At 39.0% G+C, this 13102-nt stretch overlaps 1 protein-coding gene across 1 annotated transcript in view; it reads left to right on the top strand.

Moving 5' to 3' along the window:
- Positions 1-283: 283 nt before the first annotated feature.
- The window catches only part of LOC106059101 (sodium-dependent phosphate transport protein 2B-like), a 53595-nt gene continuing 40776 nt past the window's right edge, over positions 284-13102 (top strand). The window contains exon 1 of the mRNA XM_056024092.1: positions 284-561. The gene's annotated coding sequence lies outside the window, so the exon portion shown is untranslated. The remainder of the gene's footprint in view (positions 562-13102) is intronic.

Genomic DNA, 13102 nt, shown 5'->3' with positions numbered 1-13102 from the left:
TCTCATCATGTCCACCTTGCAGTTTTTTTTTTTACAACCTTCTACCTACTGACCACATTCATTAAGTCATAATGACTCGTTGGAGACGATAACTAAACACCCCACTCCTTGTCTTCCTACCCCTTCCCCAATTACCTTATGTCACCTTCCAGCTTTGTTTTGTTTGTACCTGGCCTACCTGGTCATGTCTCTATCAACAACACCTGCCCACTCTCCCCTCTTTTGCATTGCCCCGTCTACCCCCCCTCCCCTTTAGCTATATTCACTTCTGCATTATGTACGAATGACTAGTGCATGATATACGAGAGTGTCGAACAGACGATACCTGACAATACGTCTCTCTTATATTCGTTGTCGTTTAGCCCTCGGACCAACGTGTCGGCACTCAAGGCATGGATCTAAGTCACTCCTAAGTCACAGCAGCGCAAAGACGTTTATGCTTGTTATGTTATTTAGGCTTTGCTCTTCTATATTTGGAATCAGCAGATCGGGTAAAGAGATTTATTTTTTCTTTTGCAAGAGCAGACAATTCAGACTGTTGGAGTTTCCGTGCATTTGCATGTGAGTATAACATAAAGTTGTTTTGTTATTTTGACTAAACGTTGATATATCACTGCCTGGTCCTTAGGTCTGCCTTACTTAGGGTGTAACAAAATAGAAAATAAAAAGTGCTACATAAAGTTTGTGTCTTAATCATGCTTAGAAAGGAGGCAACATATACTAATAGCCCACGTAGTCTAAGGATGGTTTTATATTTATATTAATAAATAGAATATATATAAGTATTCGTGTGCGATGCAACCAGAAGGTATGGAAAATTAAATAATTATGTAAAGTGCAAGCTTAAGCATCCACACATGTTTGTTTGGTTTTTATAGCCATAATGTAAATGTGACTGGACTAACCAAACGATCAATTCACTCAGTTGTATTCAACTATTGCGCATTAATGCCGTCTGTGATGACTAGGAGGCGACGCAGCACTTGAAAGATTAGAAAACATATCGACAAAGGCCTTATATTAACGCCTCCGAAAGGGGAAAAGCTGCTATTAACTTTTTGTGGTCTGTCTGTCCTTCCGCCAGTCCCGCTTAGATCGCAAAAACTAGAAAATATATTGATATCACGATATGTTAGATCTGGGAAAGCCTTGATGTAACGGGGGGGGGGGGGGGGACCCTTTTTTATGAAACGAAACCGTTTATTATTTTTGTAAATTAAATTGGTTGGAGCTCAAAAAAATACAACACTTTAAAAAAAAACTTACGGGGAGTTAAATTTTTATCATAGGCAACAGACTTCTTCATTGATAAATTTGGATTCATTGTTGGATTCGCGCATTGGTACAAAAGATTGCATCTAAGGTCTCATTGGAAAACAATTGATTGAAATGATTATTTGTTTCCATTTTTAAACAATGTCAGTTAATAAAGTAGGCCTACCATGGGCGTAGCCAAGGGGGGTTTTTGGGGTTCAACCCCCCCCCCCCCCCGAAATGAAATCCCCACCCTGCGGGGGGGGGGGGGAGACGGACTTTAGTTACTGATTTTTTGCTTTGATTTTGTTTATTTTAGGTGAGATTTTAATACTAAACCATCACTTGCCCCAGCGCAGCCAAGGGGGTTTTGAGTTTAAACCCCCCTACCAGGGGTTTTTGCAGTTAAATCCCTCTCTTCTAAAAACAAAACAAAAAAAAAAGCAAACGACAATCCCCTAATTCCAAGAGCACAGTTAAGGAAGATTTTGAGCTTATAATCCCCTATTCAATATAAAAAAAAGCAAATTACACACCCAAAATTCTATGAGCGTAGCCAAAGGGTTTTGAGTTTAACCCCCCCCCCAACCCCTCTTCATTAGGGTTTGAAGCTAAAAAATACCTCTTCAATATAAAAAAAAAAAAAGGAAATTACGCACTCAAAATGTTATGAGCGTAGGTAAATGGGTTTCAACTCAGTTTTGAGTTTAAACCCGAATTCATCGGTGTTTGAAGTTAAAAATACTTCTTCAATATGAAAAAAAAAGTAAATTATGCACTTAAAATGTTATTAGCATAGCTAAATTGGTTTTGACTCAGTTTTGAGTTCTTTCAGCGGGGTTTGAAGGTACAAAATACCTCTTTAATATTAAAAACAAAGCAAATTATACACTCAAAATTCTATGAGTGTAATCAAAAGGGTTTTGAATTTAAACTTCCCTCCAGTGGAGTTTGAAGCTAAAAAAATAACTCTTCTATATAAAAAAAAAAGCAAATTACGCACTCAAAATGCTATGAGAGTCGCCAAAAGAGGTTTTGAGTTTAAACCCCCTTTCAGCGGAGTTTCATGCTAAAAATAATATAAAAAAGCAAATTACACACTAAAATTATTTGAGCGTAGCCAAGTCGATTGGGGGTTTTGAGTTTAAACCCCTCTCCTACAGATGGCTTTTCTTAAAAGTTTAAAACCCCTCCAGATGGTTTTGAGTTTTAAATCTCCTTACAGAGAGTTTTGAGGTGGGAAAACCTCCATCTTCAATATTATTCTAAAGCAAACTACAGTTACCAAATTCTCTGACCGTAGCTAAATGGGGTTTTGAATTAAAAAAAAACAACAAAAAAAAAAACGCCAGAGATTGTTTAGTTAAAAATCCACAACAGATGATTTTGACGATAAAACTTCCCTTTTCGATATAAAATCTAAAGCAAACTACAGTCACCTAATTCCAAGAGCGTATTCAAGAGAGGTTACACATTTCTACCAGTGACGGGGCTCCATTAATATAAAGTGCATTGAATAGTCATCTGCCTAAATTAAAAAAGACTAAATGTGGCTCAACAAAGATGGCTAAGACAGATTTTAGGAGTCAGTTATAGAGATCGGGTCTAAATCAAGGAAATTCTATGCCAAATCGGGAGTCGACACCTTAGTAAGGTTGTGACAGAGCGTCGCATGAGGTTTGCGGAACATTTTTTCGACAAGATGAATTACGCATACTAAGGGTTGCGATGACATCCTAGTACAACTTGGCGCCAGTAAGGCAGTAAGAATGGATTTTAGGTTTTTGAAATAAAACATTTTAATAGCAGGAAAATTTACTGTAGATGCCTCAGAATATTCATTGTGTTGGCTTTCAATACCAGAAATAGTGCTTGGCGTGAAGCCCCGCGCTGGGGAGCTCCAAGCGCTCCCCAAAACGCTTGTTGGCATGGTGGGGTGTGTACACTTTTTCCACTAACACCAGGAAGAAACATTCTAGGGCACAATAAAAGTCTTCCGAAAGAATGAAGGGTCAGAATGTAATAAAGATCATGTACACACACATATTTACTATTAATTTTTTTTTTCGCAGGGGCGGGGGGAGAGAAAAAAGATCCCCTCAACCCCCCCCCCCCGCCCATGAGGCCTACTCATTCAAATGTTTTAGTTTTTTTTTTTTTTTAAAGAGATTCTAATCCCAACATTCACTTTTGTTATAGCCCAAATCTAGAAAAGGGGCTTTTTTTTAACCTTCAGTCATTACAAGCTGACTACTACTGACGTTAACCTTCAGTCATTGCAAGCTGACTACTACTGACGTTAACCTTCAGTCATTGCAAGCTGACTACTACTGACGTTAACCTTCAGTCATTGCAAGCTGACTACTACTGACGTTAACCTTCAGTCATTGCAAGCTGACTACTACTGACGTTAACCTTCAGTCATTGCAAGCTGACTACTACTGACGTTAACCTTCAGTCATTGCAAGCTGACTACTACTGACGTTAACCTTCAGTCATTGCAAGCTGACTACTACTGACGTTAACCTTCAGTCATTGCAAGCTGACTACTACTGACGTTAACCTTCAGTCATTGCAAGCTGACTACTACTGACGTTAACCTTCAGTCATTGCAAGCTGACTACTACTGACGTTAACCTTCAGTCATTGCAAGCTGACTACTACTGACGTTAACCTTCAGTCATTGCAACTGACTACTACTGACGTTAACCTTCAGTCATTGCAAGCTGACTACTACTGACGTTAACCTTCAGTCATTGCAAGCTGACTACTACTGACGTTAACCTTCAGTCATTGCAAGCTGACTACTGCTGACGTTAACCTTCAGTCATTGCAAGCTGACTACTGCTGACGTTAACCTTCAGTCATTGCAAGCTGACTACTACTGACGTTAACCTTCAGCCATTGCAAGCTGACTACTACTGACGTTAACCTTCAGCCATTGCAAGCTGACTACTACTGACGTTAACCTTCAGCCATTGCAAGCTGACTACTGCTGACGTTAACCTTCAGTCATTGCAAGCTGACTACTGCTGACGTTAACCTTCAGTCATTGCAAGCTGACTACTGCTGACGTTAACCTTCAGTCATTGCAAGCTGACTACTGCTGACGTTAACCTTCAGTCATTGCAAGCTGACTACTGCTGACGTTAACCTTCAGTCATTGCAAGCTGACTACTACTGACGTTAACCTTCAGTCATTGCAAGCTGACTACTACTGACGTTAACCTTCAGTCATTGCAAGCTGACTACTACTGACGTTAACCTTCAGTCATTGCAAGCTGACTACTACTGACGTTAACCTTCAGTCATTGCAAGCTGACTACTACTGACGTTAACCTTCAGTCATTGCAAGCTGACTACTACTGACGTTAACCTTCAGTCATTGCAAGCTGACTACTACTGACGTTAACCTTCAGTCATTGCAAGCTGACTACTACTGACGTTAACCTTCAGTCATTGCAAGCTGACTACTACTGACGTTAACCTTCAGTCATTGCAAGCTGACTACTACTGACGTTAACCTTCAGTCATTGCAAGCTGACTACTACTGACGTTAACCTTCAGCCATTGCAAGCTGACTACTACTGACGTTAACCTTCAGCCATTGCAAGTTGACTACTACTGACGTTAACCTTCAGCCATTGCAAGCTGACTACTACTGACGTTAACCTTCAGCCATTGCAAGCTGACTACTACTGACGTTAACCTTCAGTCATTGTAAGCTGACTACTACTGACGTTAACCTTCAGTCATTGCAAGCTGACTACTACTGACGTTAACCTTCAGTCATTGCAAGCTGACTACTGCTGACGTTAACCTTCAGTCATTGCAAGCTGACTACTGCTGACGTTAACCTTCAGTCATTGCAAGCTGACTACTGCTGACGTTAACCTTCAGTCATTGCAAGCTGACTACTGCTGACGTTAACCTTCAGTCATTGCAAGCTGACTACTACTGACGTTAACCTTCAGTCATTGCAAGCTGACTACTACTGACGTTAACCTTCAGTCATTGCAAGCTGACTACTACTGACGTTAACCTTCAGTCATTGCAAGCTGACTACTACTGACGTTAACCTTCAGTCATTGCAAGCTGACTACTACTGACGTTAACCTTCAGTCATTGCAAGCTGACTACTACTGACGTTAACCTTCAGTCATTGCAAGCTGACTACTACTGACGTTAACCTTCAGTCATTGCAAGCTGACTACTACTGACGTTAACCTTCAGTCATTGCAAGTTGACTACAACTGACGTTAACCTAAATGGAACCCAGATCTTGGTCTAACTAGCATTTCGAAAAATAGTTTTTAAATTATTTAACAATGAACATGTAATAAGATTAAACGCCTTAGGAAACGCGATAGGCGATATGGTTTTATGTTGTCAATCATCTCTAGATTATTTAGGTAGATGGTATTAGTATGTATGTTATATATATAGGTTATGCTTTTCAGTATCGAGGAGTAATGTCATGTGTTGACTGTTGTTGTTACTTTGAGAGGTGTCCTTAATAAACAGCTAATTTGTCAGATAGAAACTAGCATACACGTTGTAAGCTTAATCGTTGAATGTTATCAACAGATGGATTGCTAGATCTACTTCTATTAGGTCATGTAAAAGGCTGTTCTTTCATTTTGATCTTTAAAGAAATCGAGCTAATGAAATATGAATAATAATTCTTTGACTCTAGAGCTGGATCTAAGTTTGATCAATAAGCATGGACGTTACATCACACACATTTATTATCGTTAGTTTAGATCTAGTAGACAGTTAGTGCAGTGGCGTGCCTTCGGTGTACAAAAGGAGGCTAAGTTATCTCCAAAAAGTCTTGAGTAACCTTTGAGGTCTTTTTTTAAAGACCTATTAGCTTTGTGTTGTCTGTCTGTCGGTTGTTCAAATTTACATTGAAAAAGTAAATAGAAAAGCAACAGAAAAGCTGATTTTTCTTTTTGGCCACAAAATAAATAAATAAATAAAATAAATAAATAAAAAATAAAATAAAATAATGATGTTATTGAAATCAGAATTCGGATAATCAAATAATACGTTTTTTTTTTTGTCTGCTTTCAAGTTGAAAACAACGTCAACCGATTATATATCTTCTGACTTATTATACATCTCCTGACTTATTATATATCTCCTGACTTATTATATATCTCCTGACTTATTATACATCTCCTGACTTATTATATATCTCCTGACTTATTATATATCTCCTGACTTATTATATATCTCCTGACTTATTATATATCTCCTGACTTATTATATATCTCCTGACTTATTATATATCTCCTGACTTATTATATATCTCCTGACTTATTATATATCTCCTGACTTAGTATATATCTCCTGACTTATTATATATCTCCTGACTTATTATACATCTCCTGACTTATTATACATCTCCTGACTTATTATATATCTCCTGACTTATTATACATCTCCTGACTTATTATATATCTCCTGACTTATTATATATCTCCTGACTTATTATATATCTCCTGACTTAGTATATATCTCCTGACTTATTATATATCTCCTGACTTATTATATATCTCCTGACTTAGTATATATCTCCTGACTTATTATATATCTCCTGACTTAGTATATATCTCCTGACTTATTATATATCTCCTGACTTAGTATATATCTCCTGACTTATTATATATCTCCTGACTTATTATATATCTCCTGACTTAGTATATATCTCCTGACTTATTATATATCTCCTGACTTATTATATATCTCCTGACTTATTATACATCTCCTGACTTATTATATATCTCCTGACTTATTATATATCTCCTGACTTATTATATATCTCCTGACTTATTATATATCTCCTGACTTATTATACATCTCCTGACTTATTATATATCTCCTGACTTATTATATATCTCCTGACTTAGTATATATCTCCTGACTTATTATATATCTCCTGACTTAGTATATATCTCCTGACTTATTATATATCTCCTGACTTATTATATATCTCCTGACTTAGTATATATCTCCTGACTTATTATATATCTCCTGACTTATTATATATCTCCTGACTTAGTATATATCTCCTGACTTAGTATACATATCTTTAAGTTAAAAAAACGCCAAATGAGTATTTTAAGCAATGACAACAAGACATTAGATTAAATATTCCTTGCTCATAGGTGGATCCGGTGGGGGCCGCCTCTAAGTTTGATAAGACAAACTCTCTTTGTAATTATGTTATTATCAGAGATGATAAATGAAGTTACATGAGAAGTAAAGTAAAAGTAAGTTCCCCTTTCAGACCTTGCGATCTATAGGGCAGATGATGTAAAGGTCATCTGATCTGTTTCTGTGGTGCACGGTTAACGAGGTTAACCGCCTTTCTTTTCCCCAACTAATGTCACGTGACTACCCAATAGAGCTGAGTGGACTTAGAGGCATCCAAAGATACCTAATCCACAAGGATTCGAATCCTGGACCTCCGGATCGAAGCAAATCGCTTTACAGGGCTCAGCCACCGGGCTTCCGAAGTTACATGGGAACTTCCTGGAAGAAATATATTTCAAACTTCAAACGTGTAGACTTGCGCATCGAGAAATGCCGCTATTTTTCCTTGGCACAGTCTGCAAAAGAGCTCACAGCTCAGCAGCAAAAGGCTGGCTAGAAGAAGAAGAAGTCATAGAGAGTCTTTTATACATTCCAAAGTTTCAACAGTGTGAGATACTGAAACCAAAAAAAATATGTAAATGGTTTGTGAGAAGGATTTGAGATCTAATGGAATGGGCATCTAAAAACTGTTCACTGACAGATTGATGGTTGCCACTTGTCAAATGTTAATCGTGTCACTGGAATGCATAATACATTTTTTTTAACAGACCAAGATATGACAGTTGTATCATATTGTATCATATTGGTGAAGTCTATTGAGAGTAAAATCACTGAATAGCTTACCGATGTTTCAGGACAAATATAGAGACGAAACAAACACTAAAGCATAGCAACTTTACCAAAATGGTCTAGATGACATACTATAGGCATAGATCTGTGCAGTTCCTTCCACTGAATATTGTAAACTAAACAATTTAGTTAATTCTCTCCATAGTCTGTCTGCATGTTTGTCAGTGTTGTTTCCCTTGTCTAACTATTTTTGCTGTTCAGTAAAGCTAAACTTACCTAGTTCCTTTCGCTAGCTTTCTGTCTGACAATAAAACATCAACTTAACAATAGAGTCAGTTCAATCTCTTGTACAGAAAATATTTACAATTGTTCAAGCATGAATGATCTTTTCTGTTTGGTATTAGGCCTACATGTCATTAATTTGGTTTTGCTTATCAATAACCTAACACACACACCTTCGAATCTCCAATCACACACACACACACACACACACAGAAATGAAGGTAAACAATCACACACTTACACACACACACACACAGAAATAATGGTAAACAATCACACACTTACACACACACACACACAGAAATAATGGTAAACAATCACACACATAGACACCAAGGAATAAAACAGAGCTTCAAATTCACTTCACAAATACCCGTCAAGACAGAATGAATCGTGCTAAATATAGATTTCGCTGCCACGTTGATAGGTCTTAAAACACCACGCGGATTGAAACAAATATCACAGCCGATAAACACAAAACCAAATGTGTAGATGGGTCTTGAAAATAATATTTAAATTGTATTATTTTTGTATCGCATTAAATCTTTCAATGTTGTTTTGACTATCGAATGTGTAAAGCAATGATGCTCAAACATATTCGGCCACCCGGCCGGCGACCATTTTAAATTTCGACACTTATGTTGCGGGCCACATTAGCAAAATGGGAAATAAACAATAAACCATTTTTATTAGAAACCCGTGAATCTAGTACTTACATTAATAAATGAGAAGTTTATCCAAAACCAATCTTTAAATATCCGATTGCATGAGATGATGACGTAACAAGGGTATCGTACAATTCATCACTGAAATGATTTGTCCTCACAAAAAAGTGCTTGTAATTTGTGTGATTGGTTTAAATGGTTTTAAGGCTTGTTTTCGGAGATTTAGAAAATTTTCTGCAAGCAACAGGAAGAAGAAATCAATTTTGTCAAGTAAATATGTTCAGCTTTGTCAATCAGATCCAGATGCGGCTCTGTCAGGGCACTTGACACATTGGCCGCAGATTCGAATAATAATTCAATGAAGCCACAGAGGTTCGGTTCTATTAGACTTGAAAGCTCTAACTCTTGCTGTCAACCATACCGATACTTGTGGCACCATCAGTAGTCACTCCAACTAATTTCTTCCCAAGGAAGAGAAATATCCTTAGTGATGGTTGAAACTTCTTTGACAGGACTTCGCTAATGCTGGTGCCTTGCCTGTTCATTATAGCTACTAACTTCTCAGATTTCAAAACTGCTGTTTGTACCGCGAATAAACATCAAGATTTTGAGCAGTATCAGATATGTCGTTAGACTCGTAAGCGGCAATAGAAAACATTGAAATTTGCTTCAAATGTTAGTTTTGAATGTCTTGTTACTCTCACTCGCCTTGTAATTGTCATGAGAAAAGTTGATAGCTTCAACAGAATTCTTCTTTTATGACACATTTCTTCTTCTATCACTGCTAGCTAGCACTTTTTTACGCATTCGCAGTCGGAAAATGGCTTTAAGTCTCCACTTACAATGTGAGCATCTCTGTAGCTAATCTACTGGGAGTTGTGTGCTGGAATGCGCTCCCTGGAGGTCAAGACAAGCGCTATAAGGACACCTTTAAGAAGCTCCTTCAAAGAGTGTGACATTGACTTTCACGGCTGTAAAGCACTAGCTCTCGATCGCTCCTCATGGCGTGAAGCCGTGAGTGTCGGAGTCATGAGATATCAGAGTGGTCAACGCGAAAGAGCGCCGAACCAACAAAAAGCTGAAAGAGACTATTTGAAATTGACCTAACCCACCCATGCCATGTATGCGGCCGGCTTTTTCAAGCGAGGATTGGACTTTACAGTCATCTTCGAGTTAATAGGGAATGAGAAATGTGCTCATCTTCGACCACGAAGGAGGAGTTGTATACAGACTCATGTTCTTCTCATGTTGGTAACTATGCTCATCAATCCTCCACTCTAGGTGGAATCCTACAATCTTGTTGTGGTCTGACTCCTATTTGCTTTGTTTCAACTCTGTTGTTTGTTTTTAGCTTATTTCTTACACGATTGCGTCATCAAAACGAAGTTAAAAAATTGCTTTGTGGGTTCACTCGTGCTGTCAGGTCACGACCTTTTCATTTAGTCCTATGTCACGCCCTCCTCTTGTTGTAGGCTTTCTGAAAAGATACAGGCTTGTAATTGGCCATGAAGTTTCTGGTCAGTGGCGTCTATCCCTTCTAGTGAGAGAGATAGAGAGAGAGAGAGAGAGGGAGAGAGAGAGAGAGAGAGAAAGAGAAAGAGAACGAGAAGGGAGGTAGAGAAAAAGGGAACCGAGAAAAGATAAACTAGGTAAAGAAGCTAGAAAAGAAGAAAGAGAGGTTATAAATGGAAGGGAATACGGTAAGAAATGAGAAAGAGGGAAGACGAAGGAGTAAAAGAGAAAAGAAAGAAAAGAAAAAATAGAGGGGACAGAAAGTGAGGGGGGGAGAGCTAAGAAAGTGAGGGCGGGGAGAGAGCTAAGAAAGTGAGGGGGGGGGGGGAGAGGCTAAGAAAGTGAGGGGGGGGAGCGAGCTAAGAAAGTGAGGGGGGGAGAGAGCTAAGAAAGTGAGGGGGCGGGAGAGAGCTAAGAAAGTGAGGAGGGGGAAAGAGCTAAGAAAGTGAGGGGGGAGAGAGCTAAGAAAGTGAGGAGGGGAGAGAGCTAAGAAAGTGAGGGGGGAGAGAGCTAAGAAAGTGAGGGGGGGAGCTAAGAAAGTGAGGGGGGGGAGAGAGCTAAGAAAGTGAGGGAGGAGAGAGCTAAGAAAGTGAGGGGGGAGAGAGCTAAGAAAGTGAGGGGGAGAGAGCTAAGAAAGTGAGGGGGGAGAGAGCTAAGAAAGTGAGGGGGGGGGGAGATAGCTAAGAAAGTGAGGGGGGGAGAGAGCTAAGAAAGTGAGGGGGGAGAGAGCTAAGAAAGTGAGGGGGGAGAGAGAGCTAAGAAAGTGAGGGAGGAGAGAGAGAGAGCTAAGAAAGTGAGGAGGAGAGAGAGCTAAAAAAGTGAGGGGAGAGAGAGCTAAGAAAGTGAGGGGGAGAGAGCTAAGAAAGTGAAGGGGGAGAGAGCTAAGAAAGTGAGGGGGGAGAGAGCTAAGAAAGTGAGGGGGGGAGAGAGCTAAGAAAGTGAGGGGGGAGAGAGAGCTAAGAAAGTGAGGGGAGAGAGAGAGAGAGAGATAAGAAAGTGAGGGTGGAGAGAGAGCTAAAAAAGTGAGGGGGGGGGAGAGAGCTAAGAAAGTGAGGGGGAGAGAGCTAAGAAAGTGAAGGGGGAGAGAGCTAAGAAAGTGAGGGGGGGAGAGAGCTAAGAAAATGAGGGGGGGAGATAGCTAAGAAAGTGAGGCCTAAGAGAGGACAGAAACACACGGGAGTCGGGAGAGGGAGAAAAAGAGAGGAGGCAGAGGAGAATGTATAGAGGGAGAGGACAGAGAGAAGATCTAAATTAGAGAGTAAGAGAGAAACGATATTAAAAAGAGATAAGTGAAAGAGGTATATATTTTGTCTTTATATTCTGAAGAATAAAAATGAGTATATCACGCAAACCCAGTTGCGACCTGCATATTTGACCCCAACTGAAGACAAAGCCCTGGGGTCTATTTTAGTTTTATTTTCGTCTTCTGTGTCTGTCTTCGGGAAGTGCTTGTCTTTGGGCCTCAAATGTGTGCCCTCGACTTTCGTAAGAAAGTCTGTCTCTATCAGAATGAAATCTGTATTCAGCCACTAGCTTCTAAGCCAGTGAGAGTAATATGGCACATGAGCTGATCTTTATAGCGTGTCCGGGGAGTCGCCTTTGTTAGGACATTCTTCTTTGGCATGCAGTCATCACTCATGCAAAATAATTGTACGATCCATTGAACAGTAAGTAGTACTTCTGTGCTGTCCTCACCGGCCTCCAGCAGAATGTGGTCATTTGTAAGAAGTCCTGCCAGTGGAGAGAGAGAGGAAGACAGAGAGAGAGTAAAATACAATAGTGATAGAGACCGTGTAGAGAGTTAGGTTAGTATTTCTAGAATAATGTCTTCAGAGTCATTAAAATGTGTGTGAAATCACAAGCTAATTTCTTTTTCTTTTTATGTGTACAGAGTTTGAACATCTTCCATTCTCTTCCTCATGTAACTTTATTGCCTTTCATTCAGAGCAAACAATTATTGACTTTCTTTTCTATCTTATCTTATAAATTACAGACGCTCTTTCCTAACAGAAGATACTTATGACTTAACGAGTATTCCTGTGCCAATCTAGCTATGTTTGTTAATTAGAGGCCTAAAGTCTCCTAAGTCATTGGCTTACCCGGCTGATTCAGGCAACCCGTTCACTTGGGAAGAAGGAGCATTTGTAAGAATTTGTCCTAACAAAATATAGAAGAAATGTACCTTTATCTTTGTGTTGTTCTGCGTATTTTATTAGGCTTTGTTTTAGAATTTGTCAATTATGGTTATGTTTTATTTATTACTAGCTAGTATTCGTGCTACGCTACGATTGAAATAGTAGATATATATGTTTATTTTGCCCGAAACACTCTTAAGACACATGAATAAAACGCTTCTCCACCCTAAGCACAATTTTATAGCCCTCAAAATCTATGTCCCTTTTTTTGTCTATTTTTCATCATAAATACGTAGGCCCCCTTAACACCCTATTATATAGTATTCACAAACACTTCTTAGACCCATCTGTTATTGATCTCCC

This window comes from Biomphalaria glabrata, chromosome 3 (genome assembly GCF_947242115.1).
Source record: "Biomphalaria glabrata chromosome 3, xgBioGlab47.1, whole genome shotgun sequence".
Taxonomy (NCBI): domain Eukaryota; kingdom Metazoa; phylum Mollusca; class Gastropoda; family Planorbidae; genus Biomphalaria; species Biomphalaria glabrata.
Note: the sequence above shows the minus strand (reverse complement) of the source record. Positions and strands in the feature narration are given on the sequence as shown.